The sequence below is a fragment of the Pseudorca crassidens genome, chromosome 15 (assembly GCF_039906515.1).
Source record: "Pseudorca crassidens isolate mPseCra1 chromosome 15, mPseCra1.hap1, whole genome shotgun sequence".
Lineage (NCBI taxonomy): Eukaryota > Metazoa > Chordata > Mammalia > Artiodactyla > Delphinidae > Pseudorca > Pseudorca crassidens.
Window position 1 is genome coordinate 84944250 of NC_090310.1, and position 10679 is coordinate 84954928.

Consider the following 10679-nt stretch of genomic DNA (forward strand, 5'->3'; position numbering starts at 1 on the left):
GTAATGCTTCCTACTGTAGTATGGTTTTTGTTTGTTTGGTTTTTGTTTTGTTTTTTTTTTTGTCGCCCACAATTTCCTATTCTGCTGATCTTTTTGACTTGAGTTTTTGTCTTCTTGACACCAAAGCATCCAATCAATTTGGTCGAAAGTTCAGTCGTGGAAAAGCAACTGGTTGTTTTGTCCACAGACAGCCGGTTTGTCAAATATTTGAGAAACAGCTTATCTGACCACCTACCCTGACATCCCCCCAACCCAATGCTGCAGGGAAACATTTTTAGGAATTGGAGGGAACAGACCTTAGAAGCCGTTCCTCTGCTCTCTGAGGAATGAGGAAGTAGAGGGGACACGAATAAGATGTCATAGACCCTCTCGCTTTCTCTGCAGTGGCCATCTGAAGTCTGCAGTAGAGGGGAGGGGGGACCCCAGTCTTCACAGGCAGGCGTGCAGAGGGGGGGAGTCTTTATGACTAGGCTCTTGGCAACATCACGGTCAGGGTCAAGATTTGTCTGGTGCCTGAGGCCATCTTAGGATGTGGTGAAGGCTGAGACCACCTGCCCTCATTTTGTTTTAGGGTACCACCAGTCCAGTGCAGCCAGTGAACAAATAAGGACGACAAGTGTTGCTTTTATAGAAAAAGAAAAAAAAAAAGCGTCATGATTCAGTTTCTTGAAAAAGCCGCCCCCCATCCTTTTATCTCAAAGTCACCATAACTAGGACTCCATCATCAATCTTTTTCTTTCCTTCTCACGTGGATAGCTAATTGAGGCTCTCTGGGCTACAGGGTTTTTTCCTGCTCTTTCAAGGCACTCAGTAGCCAGGCAGGTGGGGGAGGAAGGGGATGCTAGGAGGGGCAGAGGAAGGGGCAAGGGCTCCTTGGCACACCCCCTCCTGTACTTCAGTCTTGTGCAGAGCATTCCTATTTGCAGACAGCTCAGCCCAAAGCAGAGCGTTGCTATTACCCCCAGATGCTGTTTCTAATCGATCTGCTTTATTTTCCCTCTGGGGTGCAGGCAGGGCGGAGCCCAGATGTGCTCAGACCTCCAAAGCCACCCAGCCTTGATCCTTTATTTTTATGTTACAGTCACAGAACCTTGCAAATATGTTTTCTGCAGTTTAACCGCGTACCGAGAATTTCAGGGGAAAAAAGGTCAAGAAGTGATGATGACTTACATTTGTTAGGGGCCCCATCAAGCAGACCTCTGAATTCTAATAAAGACAAATCAGTGTCATGTTTCTAAAAGGAAAAGAGTGACAGCTGGGTGATTTCACAGAATTATCAGGTGTTGGGAGGAAGGTAAAGCCAAGGGTTCAGTTACTATAAATTAGAGTGATTTTTTGGGTTTGTTCCCCTGGGGTTTTCATGCTGCTGGTACCTGTTTTGGTGTGTTTGTAGTTTTGCTGAAATACACATATATTTTTCTCTCAATATCTTTTCTACTTTGGCATCCATTTTAGAAACTACATTTTTGTTGTAGAGTTCTATTCTTTAGTTTTCTTCTTTCTTCTTCTTTTTTTTTTTTTTCCACAAAGTTGCCCTGTCTGCCTTCTGTACGCTCAGTAAATCTAGAGGATATGTAGTTATGCCAGGTTGAGGAATACACATCTATTTAACACATTCAAGAATGTGCAAGGCAAATGAAATATAAAGTTATTTTATATCTAAGATTAAAACATTGTGTCCTTGGGGATCACCCTAGTTAGCCCACAGTTTTTCCCCCCATTTTGCATTCAACTGACTCATGGCAGATTACTGAAATGATGTATTTAGACTAATTACTGATTTAACTAATAGAAAACCGTTTAAGAAATTCACTTTTAAGGCTGAGAATGACTTTAAGTTCCCCTGCTCTAGGGCGCCCCCCTGAGGCCCGGGTTAATAATAACATCATGATAGGATGGGGCCAGTTAGGTTTCTCTAGACATTAGGATGCTTTGAATGGTTATGAATGCATGGAATATCCATTTAACTTGCAGATTAGATGTCTTTGGGTCCCAACTAAGTTTTATATCAACTTCCTTTGAAAGATTCTTTCACAGCTAGGCTTTTTGAAGCGGAGAGTACAATTACGAAAATATCCTGGTACTCAGAAGGCAGAGATTTGTCTTTTCAGGATAAGGAAGCAAAAAACCTAATGCTGCTTTAAGCTGGTTGATGCCTTCAACCATCACAGTGAGAAGCACCCTTATTGGAACCAGTCCCCAAAGTGGGAGATTTGTCCACTTTTGGAGGTGGTTCTCTGTCCGTCAGCCATCTGGCATCATCTTGCTGGAGGATAGGGACCCAGGGCCTTTGTGTGGCTGGTGGGATGGACCAACGAAAGCTTTTTCATCTAGGCTCCTTTTCGGCTCAGCAGAGCTTTCTTTCTGCCCTCTGCAGACCAGGACACCCCGTAGGCATTTTGCTCAGGCCGGACTTTGACATTCCAGAGTCGTCCTCTTACCAGCATGCTGACTTCATACCGGAGCTCCCAAGGTTTGGGCTGGAGCCTCACGGGCCCTCCTCCACTGTTGCCAAGTTCCCTCGAAAGTTGGCTACCTTCGTGACTGCTGATTTCTAACCGCAGGTCAGATTAAAGGACTCAGTGAAACCTTTGCCCTGTGGCCCCTGCCCTCAGGGTGTTCATGTCTTGTATACGTGAAGGGCTAGTTTTCTAGAGTTTTCATTTCTTGGCGTTAGGTCACTGCAACCCTGGGATAAAAATAGGTGTAATTAGTATGTTACAGATTAGACTCTGTATTTCTAGCTTTGTGCCACTTCCTCTAATAATACCAATTTTGGTGACACATTTCCTAGAATCCTGGGCTTGCTTCGTTTGCTAAAATCCTTCAAGAGCCAATTATAGGACAGATCTGTTTGCTTTAAAACCTAGAAGGGTCTGATCTTGATCAGACCTCTCGGCTCCCACTTCCTCTTTCCCCTGTCTTCTGAGGTCTGTCTTGATTTTCTTGTTTTCTATTCAGGGAGCAGGGCCTCCATCCCCCTCAAAGGCTGGCATTTTTGTTGACGGCTGAGCACACATGGTCTTCCGTGGCAAAAGGCCCTTTCCTGGCTGGCTCCAGAGTCCCCACCAATTAATCGGGGGGGTGGGGTGAGCGGGGGGGTGACTTGAGTTAGGCATCGCTTCAGCCAAGCTGGGCATACATCGAGCACACCTGTCACTTGTGCCCGTGTCCAAAATTCAGCCCTAAGGGTCACAGCTGTGGCATTATTTCAGCATGAGCAATTCAGTATTTAATGTTCCTTAGAAAAATAAATCATTCCAAGCTGCTACTGTTCACCTATTAACCCTTAGAGGATTTCATAGAGGGAGGGCGGGGGTGTCATCCATAGTTTTCTTGGCCAGTAACAGACACTTCCCAGTTCTCCTTTTAAAAGACCATTTCTTATATAATGGCGAACAGGAGCTGCAGAAACAGCATCCTCTCATTCTCTGGCAGCCACAGCCTCCCAGAGTGAGAAGTTAGACTTTCTTTTCCTTTCATTTATATTTTTACCTGTGTAATACATAGCTTTCTACACATGGGCATTCCATCCCTTTCCTTTTTCATGGTAAGCTTATATTAGTCTGCCATCCTTGACAAATATTGTCTTGTCTTTTTTTAAGTTTTGGCCACACCGAACAGCATGTGGGATCTTAGTTCCCCAACCAGGGATCGAACCCTCGCCCCCTGCAGTGGAAGCGCGGAGCCCTAACCACTGGGCCACCAGGGAAGTCCCTGTGGCAAGTCTTAATTTACAATGAAGTGCTGGTGGGTGGGATGGGGAAAGTTGATCATTAACCAGATTTGGGATTTGATGTAAATGGCCCCCCGGAGCAACACACATGTTAGACCTATCCTCCCTTCTGTTACCTGGGTCTTCGTAGCTGTCCATCTGCAGTTCATCCACATAGTACAAATCGTTTGAAAGCTGAGTTGTCTGCCTTCTGAAAGAAATTGGCTATATTTAGTTTTTAAAGCAAGCCTTGCTTTGTGTTCTTTGTAAAGTCAGCGACATTCTTTCAATTTTTTCAGTGTAATTAGCACAAAAGGAGCCGTAATCTGAGAAGGTAGTAGAGACTTAAGCGACTGAGAGACAGGAATGTTGGAGAAAGCGGGCAGAGGCCTCTTTCCCCTTTCTGGGCGGCGGGCAGAGACCCCGGGACGTGGGTGTGGGTAAAGCTGAGGTCTGTAGCTCATAAAAACATCTCCTTTTCATCTGATCCCCAGACTGATTGCAAATGCCTGATGCTTTGGCTGGATAGTCTTCTCCTCCTCCTAACTTCCAGAGGTCGGCAAAGACCTTAGGAAGCCACAGTGCCCTCTGGGCTCCGCTGAGTCGAGTGGGCTCCTGACTGGTCGGGGAGGGGGCCGTGCGGGCTGCCAAGCCCTCCATAAAGTGCTGAGTGAGGGAGGGAGTGGCGGGCACAGCCTCTGGCTGGGAGCCACGTGCAAAGGAGGAGGCTGCCCTCCATCCTCTGGGAGCCAAGCATTTGTGCCCCCTCAAAATAAAGACCCGGGGAAAGAGGAGGAGCTAAACTATAATCACACGTTTTTCAATTTCAACGTGTGTGGGTAAACACAGATGAAAAGGTACCTACATTTTTAGATAAATTAAACGTGTGACTAATTATGTCCCATTAATTGCTTAATTCCGGGTTTACCAACAGCAGGCGGAAGTGGGTTTAGAGAGGAGGGTTCAGCTACGAGGGCAGGTGACACCTACAGCCCTGTCAGAATCTCACTTGTCCCAAACTGAGGCTAGTAACTAAGTGCAAGCCTGTTTGAAAACGGCCACCCATGCTTGGCTGGTAGGTAAATAAAGTAAAACCCCAAGATGGAAAAGTTGTATTTAGCAGTTGTTTCCTACGTATATATGTATACACAAAGCAGCATTTAATGAAAGGAAATGTATTACCTGATTCATCCAGAGTGTTTAACGCTCTGAACTCTTAATCGTATGGGGCTAAGTTTGAAGAATTGAATGCAATGAAAAGAAAAGGAAAAAAAACAGGAAAATCTTTAAAATCAGAGCAATTAAAGAGCTTCTTTTATCTACAGAGATCTTCTTAGGACTTTGAGACTCTCTTGATCGCGCCAACTTGCTTTTTTTTTTTTTTTTTCCTGTTGGTACTTGTTAAGTAAGATGTTGGATCAAAATGTCATTTAAATAAGGCATCTTGTAAATAAAAACAAAAGTTAGCTGACCTGCACCTGTTTTTAACTAGTCCTCCCTGCATTATTCCCCATCCTGGATGAGTTCCCATCCTCAAGGCCAAATTAAAAGTTCTAAGCAACAGGCTTTCCCATCACCTTAGTCCTCGTGAAATCCCGCCCCCAAGGGAGGCTAAAGGTATCTTAGTTTAGGAAAATTAACTTTCCTGCTATAGAGTGGTAACAAATTTACATCTTTTTGTCCCCGCCCCAAGATCTCCAGTAAGCGGGTCCATCGGTCTGTGGTTGATGTCAGTAAGCCCCTAATCCAAGTTATCCATCTAGAATCTTTTCAGGGCTACCATATGTATCATATTATTTAGGTTTAAGTTTTTAAAAGGAACATTGTAATGCACGTCGTCTCTACTTTATCGTTTCCCCTTTTAAGGTAGATGCTGGCTTTGGTAAAAGTCCACTCCCACTCACTCTGGGGCTCCTGGGGATGTTGTGAGAAGGGCACTAATCGTCCTGGGAACTGGGCATCCATGGAGACCAGGAAGTTTCTCTCTTCGATGGTGTCCACACATCAAAGTCAAGGAAGATCCATAAAGGCACAGAAGTCCCAACTGCCCTCGTTTTGTGAACTGTGGTTTTAAGTAGACGTTTGATTGGTATCTCAAAGCCATTGGGTCCAAACACGTTGGCCAATGTGCCCCTATATTTTGTTTGGATTCGAGTATGTTCTAAATTAAAAACAAATTATTTTTAAAATTAGTTGATAGAAATTAAATCGGGAGATTTCATATGGCCTTGTAGTTAGTTAGTCCCTTAATGTCAGGGCTTTTGAAATGAAGTTTTACTAACTTGAGCACCATGTTTAGTTCTGAATGCCAGTTTTGGATTACTTTGTGGTTGCCATTATTAACTAGTGAATATGACAAGGGAAAAAAAAATGCCCTAGGTAATCACAACATTAGATTTTTAAGAACTTTATGGTCTTAAGTAATAGAACCTTCTCACGGGGGATTAACTGGAACTAGGAAAACGCTTTTTACAATACCTGCTTCCTCATCGGTATCGTGCAGGCTTCAAGTCACATTCATTTGCAACAATTTCAGTAATTCCAGTTAAATAAAGTGCGAAATGTGCTTTAAAGACAGAAAGCACCATTGAAGTGCTAAGCGCTATTATTAAAACCTTACAGCTAAGGTTTCTGTTTCAGTGGAAACCTATTTATTGTTCCCTAGGCTATTAAAATAATATTATAATTCTGTTTTCTCTGGGATCTTACAGTGACCCCATCTAATGAAAGGCCAAAAAGAACACCCTTGTCCAAAAACTGAATTACATCATTAAGTGTAAAAATGTTTTCAAGATACTAAGCTATAGCGAGTCTGTTTCTTTTAAGAGCAGAGGAGGCATTCTTTCTCAGACAGGAAGGTGCAAAAGAGCCAGGGAACACATCCACCCATAAATACGAAGCTTACAAGACCACAAAATTCAGACCCCGGCATGACATGCGAATGCACCCATTGTTGTAAAATCTGTATTGCTGGAAAGAGCTTTGGCTAGGCCGGCCCTGTGTATAGCGGTGGGACGCCCATCTGTTTTACCAAGTTGTATCGTGCGGTGACCTAGTGCTTTCGGTTACGGTTGTGTTATTATCCCAACTTGCCGGCTTTGGCATGAAGCAAGTCACCTGAGCCAGGCACTTTACGCCCAGGACATTCTGGCCCTTTGCCCCTCTCTGGAGCTTAAAATTTCCACAACTTCCATCTCTCCCTGAGCCAAAAAAGAGGCCCCTTCCACTGGAAAACTCTAGAGTCTGGACTGTTCCAAGAATTATGCTAATGGATTGCTCACTCGCAAAGCATAAACCAGGCGCTTAAAATGGTAACAACCTATTAAAATAAATTACTAATTCATATGAAAAGGTCACGCATGGTGGCCTCCAAACCTGAAAGCCTTTTTTTTTTTTAATTTTTATTAAAATGTTTAAGGCCCAGGTAGGTCAAATGCTAGACTGAAAACTGTAGACGGTATCGGCTCACCACGCCAATTAAGTAAAAATCTCATCTTTCACTTTGTGTCGGGTGAAAACAGAAAGCTGAAGAGACCACAAACGAGCTTGTGTTTCAGAGCTCTCAGTGGCCTTTGCTTACCTGTAAACCCATGATTCCACCTGCTGTCATTTATTTACAAAGTAAATGCTTTATTTGTCCATCAGTGGTTGGTCATAATAAAATATAGCTGAAACCTACACTTAACACAATTTTTTTTTTTCAAGGATGGCCTGCCAGGTTAGAAGTTGAAATGACTGAAGCCAGACCTTGCTTTATTCATTCTAGGACAGTAGTCCCGATTGTGCCTTGCCTGGAATATATGTCAGTATATGACATGGGACAGCTTCACTCCTTTCAAAGTTCAGGTGTGATATTTATCTAAAAGGGGGGAGATGGTAACCCAACTCAGGGATTTCCAAATAAGGAGCCTTCATTATATTCACTGTAGTAACGTGTAGCTACTGGCATAAGTATCAAGGTCGTATTGGTTACTATTTTCCTTCTTGCTCTTAAACACGATGTATTTGCGCTTTGCCACATTAGAAGCAGGAAGGAAAGATACTTTGGAACAAATGGAGCAGAAAATGTCTGGCCTATTCCTCCTCCTTATAAGTCTTCACCAATTTTTAAAAATGACAATCAGTTGATGAATCAAATTCAACCAACAGGTTTTTATTTAAGATGTAAAGGTATAAAACTTGGGCCCCGTCTTTAGGTAGTTTCTAATCTAGTTGGTGAATGATTGTGTCATGATCTTTGCAAACAGCCTTACTGTCGAATTTGCTTAGGAGAACATTCCCGTCTATAGGGTAAATATTTTTATCGGCTTTTGTTTAGACGAACGGTAGTTCCTTTGAGTTTTTGTCGAAAGAAGGTGTATTTTTGTGTAAGAAGGAGAGACCATATCCAGAGTGTGATCAAGACCTGGCTTACTTGGATGTGAGGAGGAAAGGGCAAGCACAGCAACTTTTCTGCAGAGTTCGAGAGAGTCTGAGACCCGCAGTCAGGCGAGGTAGCAGATGTAGATCATGAGGGTCTGGCGTGAAGATTTCGCTTCCTGTTCTTAATTCCAAGTGTTCTCTGCTGGCTTTGAATTGCCCTCCGCTGTCTTTCAGGTCCATAAAGTGAGGCCTTGTAGAAGGGGGGTAGAGGTGTACTGGATGGGGCCAAGAACAGTAATAGCGGACATCTTCATCTGACACAACTTTTCTTACTTTGAGTTGAGCAAACTGAGGAGAAGCGGGGGATTGCAGCAGTCCCGTTGAATGGTTAACAGTGTCTATTTTCAAAGAAAACAACACTCTTTGGACAGTTTACTCAAGGCCTCTGACCAAACCGAACAATCACCCCACCCCCTAGGTATGTTAGCTGTGTTTCCATTTACAAGTAGGCTGCCTCTTCCTTTCTTTCTATCCCCCCAAACATCCAAAGTTTTACTGTTTCGAAGTGAAAGAAAGTTAAAGGCGGGAGAGAGTTCACGACTACTTTATGGATTGGGGTTGACCGGCAGGCAGCCGCGACCCACCAAAGGCAGTTGCCAAGTCTTAGCTTGACGGCTGGGCTACTCTTGACTCACCTGGGCCCAAGGTGGGCCGCACGGACCAAACTTTTATTGACTGAATGAATGAATTGTACCCAAGCAGACACGCGCAGGGCTCAACCAGGAGACTCAACCAAGGTCCCAGGAAAAGTGAGCCGCGGCCGAGTCGTTGAGAACTTGGTGTGACTGCTCTTCACCCACCACGCTGTACCGCATCCTCATATGGGACAGGGCTTGGAGTGGGACACTTGAAAGTCTTTAAACAATTCTCAAACAAATTCGTGTTCAATAAACTACTTTTCCGTCTGTTCCAGAGCATCCCCCCGCGGCACCCCGGCCCGGCCTCGTATAACTGGGACGCCCTGGCCCGCCACCTGTCCCGCCCAGGAGGACTCCGGGGGCGCAGACCTCGCGGCCCCGGCCACCACCGCTCGGCTCTCGAGTCGCCGGCGCCTGCTTGCTCTTGCGATGCTCGTTTTTCGCGCTCACATAACACCTCTCATCGGACGACCCGCCGCCGGGCACGCGCCGCCGGGAGGGAGGGGTGGGTGGCGGTCTCCGCGCGCGCTAACCGGGAAGCTGGAGGTAAGGAGGCGCGCAGCAGGGGTAAGCGCCGCCGTCGCACACTTTGCACGCCGCCCAGGGCTACACCACTCACCGAAAATTGGGAGGCAGGTCTGGGAGGCGGGGTCCGGCGCCCACCGCCTTGGGCGCCCCCTCGGCCCCCGCCACCGCGTCCCCCGCGCCCCGCGCCCACTCCCGCGTGGCCCCCGCACCGGCCTGCACCTCCGGGGTGCGCGGCGGCCCGTTTGGGCGCGTCCCCGGCGGGCCGATTTTTCGGCTTCCCCTTCGGTTTATAGGGGCCGCCACGGTGGGTCCGTCCTCTGAAGAGGCTGGGGCGTCATCGGGCTGCTTAGGAGCGCTGCTCTCCGGCGGGGACACTCAGTCGCGTCGGCACCGCGGAGCGGGCTGCGTCAGGTGGCCGGCCCGGCGCGGCTTGCTCGCTGGCTCGCAGGCTCTCTGGCTCCGGGCTGCGGCGCCGCGGCTGGAGCGAACTCCTGTCCCAGCGCGGGGCGGCGGCGGGCGGCCGGCAGGCAGGCAGGCAGGCACTGCCTTGCGTGTGAGTGCACCTCACTCACATGTAAGTCCGGGGGCACCGTGGCCTCCCGCGGAAGTGCGAGTCGCCCGGCGCGGGGAAATAGCCACCGGGGCCGGGACGGGGCAGGGGCGCCCCAGCACTGCCGCCCTGCCCGCGCCTCCCGGGCACTCTCCAATTCTCTCTCTCTTCTCTTTTCTCTTCTCCATTGGCGTACCCAAGAGCCTAACCAAGGAGCGCCTGAGGGTAACAGCAACCTCGTGCCATCGCGCCTCTGCACTTTTCTTTTTTGAGTTGTTTGACGTTTCTTGTTGCTTTTTGATTTCTCGTGTTGTTGGGTGCTTTTTGGTTTGTTCTCGCCCCTTTTTCGTTTGCTCACCCTTTTTTGGCGCTAACTCTTAGGCAGCCAGCCCAGCAGCCCGAACGAAGCCCGGCAGCCGCGCTCCGCGGCCCCGGGGCAGCGCAGCGGGGATCGCAGCCGATTCCCCCGACACGGGGCGCACGGGGTCCGGCCAGCCCGAGGCCGGGGGCAAGCAGGGCGCCCGGGCCAGGCGAGAGCCAGGCACCCCGAGGTGGCCGAGCCACCATGCTGAAGATGGCCATGAAGATCAAAGCTTGGGCGGTGGAGAGCGAGAGGAAGACAGCGTTGGCTGCGGCCGAGGTGGCTGCCGAAGCTGCGGCGGTGGCTGCAGCGCTGGCCGAGCCGCGCGCACCGCGGAAGAAAGGGGACACCGAGAAGCCCCCCAAGAAGCCAGAGCAAGAGGCGTCCTCCGAGAAGTTGCTGACCGAAAAGGAGCGGCGGAAGATCGAGAGGAAGCTACTGGAGCAGAGAAGAAACGAGGAGAAG

At 47.8% G+C, this 10679-nt stretch overlaps 1 protein-coding gene and 1 long non-coding RNA gene across 4 annotated transcripts in view; one reads left to right on the forward strand and one right to left on the reverse strand.

Moving 5' to 3' along the window:
- Positions 1–10679, forward strand: part of LOC137208121 (neuroendocrine secretory protein 55-like) — a 60193-nt gene that overhangs the window by 36825 nt on the left and 12689 nt on the right. The window lies entirely within an intron of this gene.
- LOC137208123 (uncharacterized) overlaps positions 1172–10679 on the reverse strand; it is a 33952-nt gene continuing 24444 nt past the window's right edge. The window contains exons 2-3 of the long non-coding RNA XR_010935476.1: positions 3853–3926; positions 1172–2689 (exon numbers count right to left, since the gene is read on the reverse strand). This is a non-coding gene — a long non-coding RNA (uncharacterized lncRNA). The remainder of the gene's footprint in view (positions 2690–3852; positions 3927–10679) is intronic.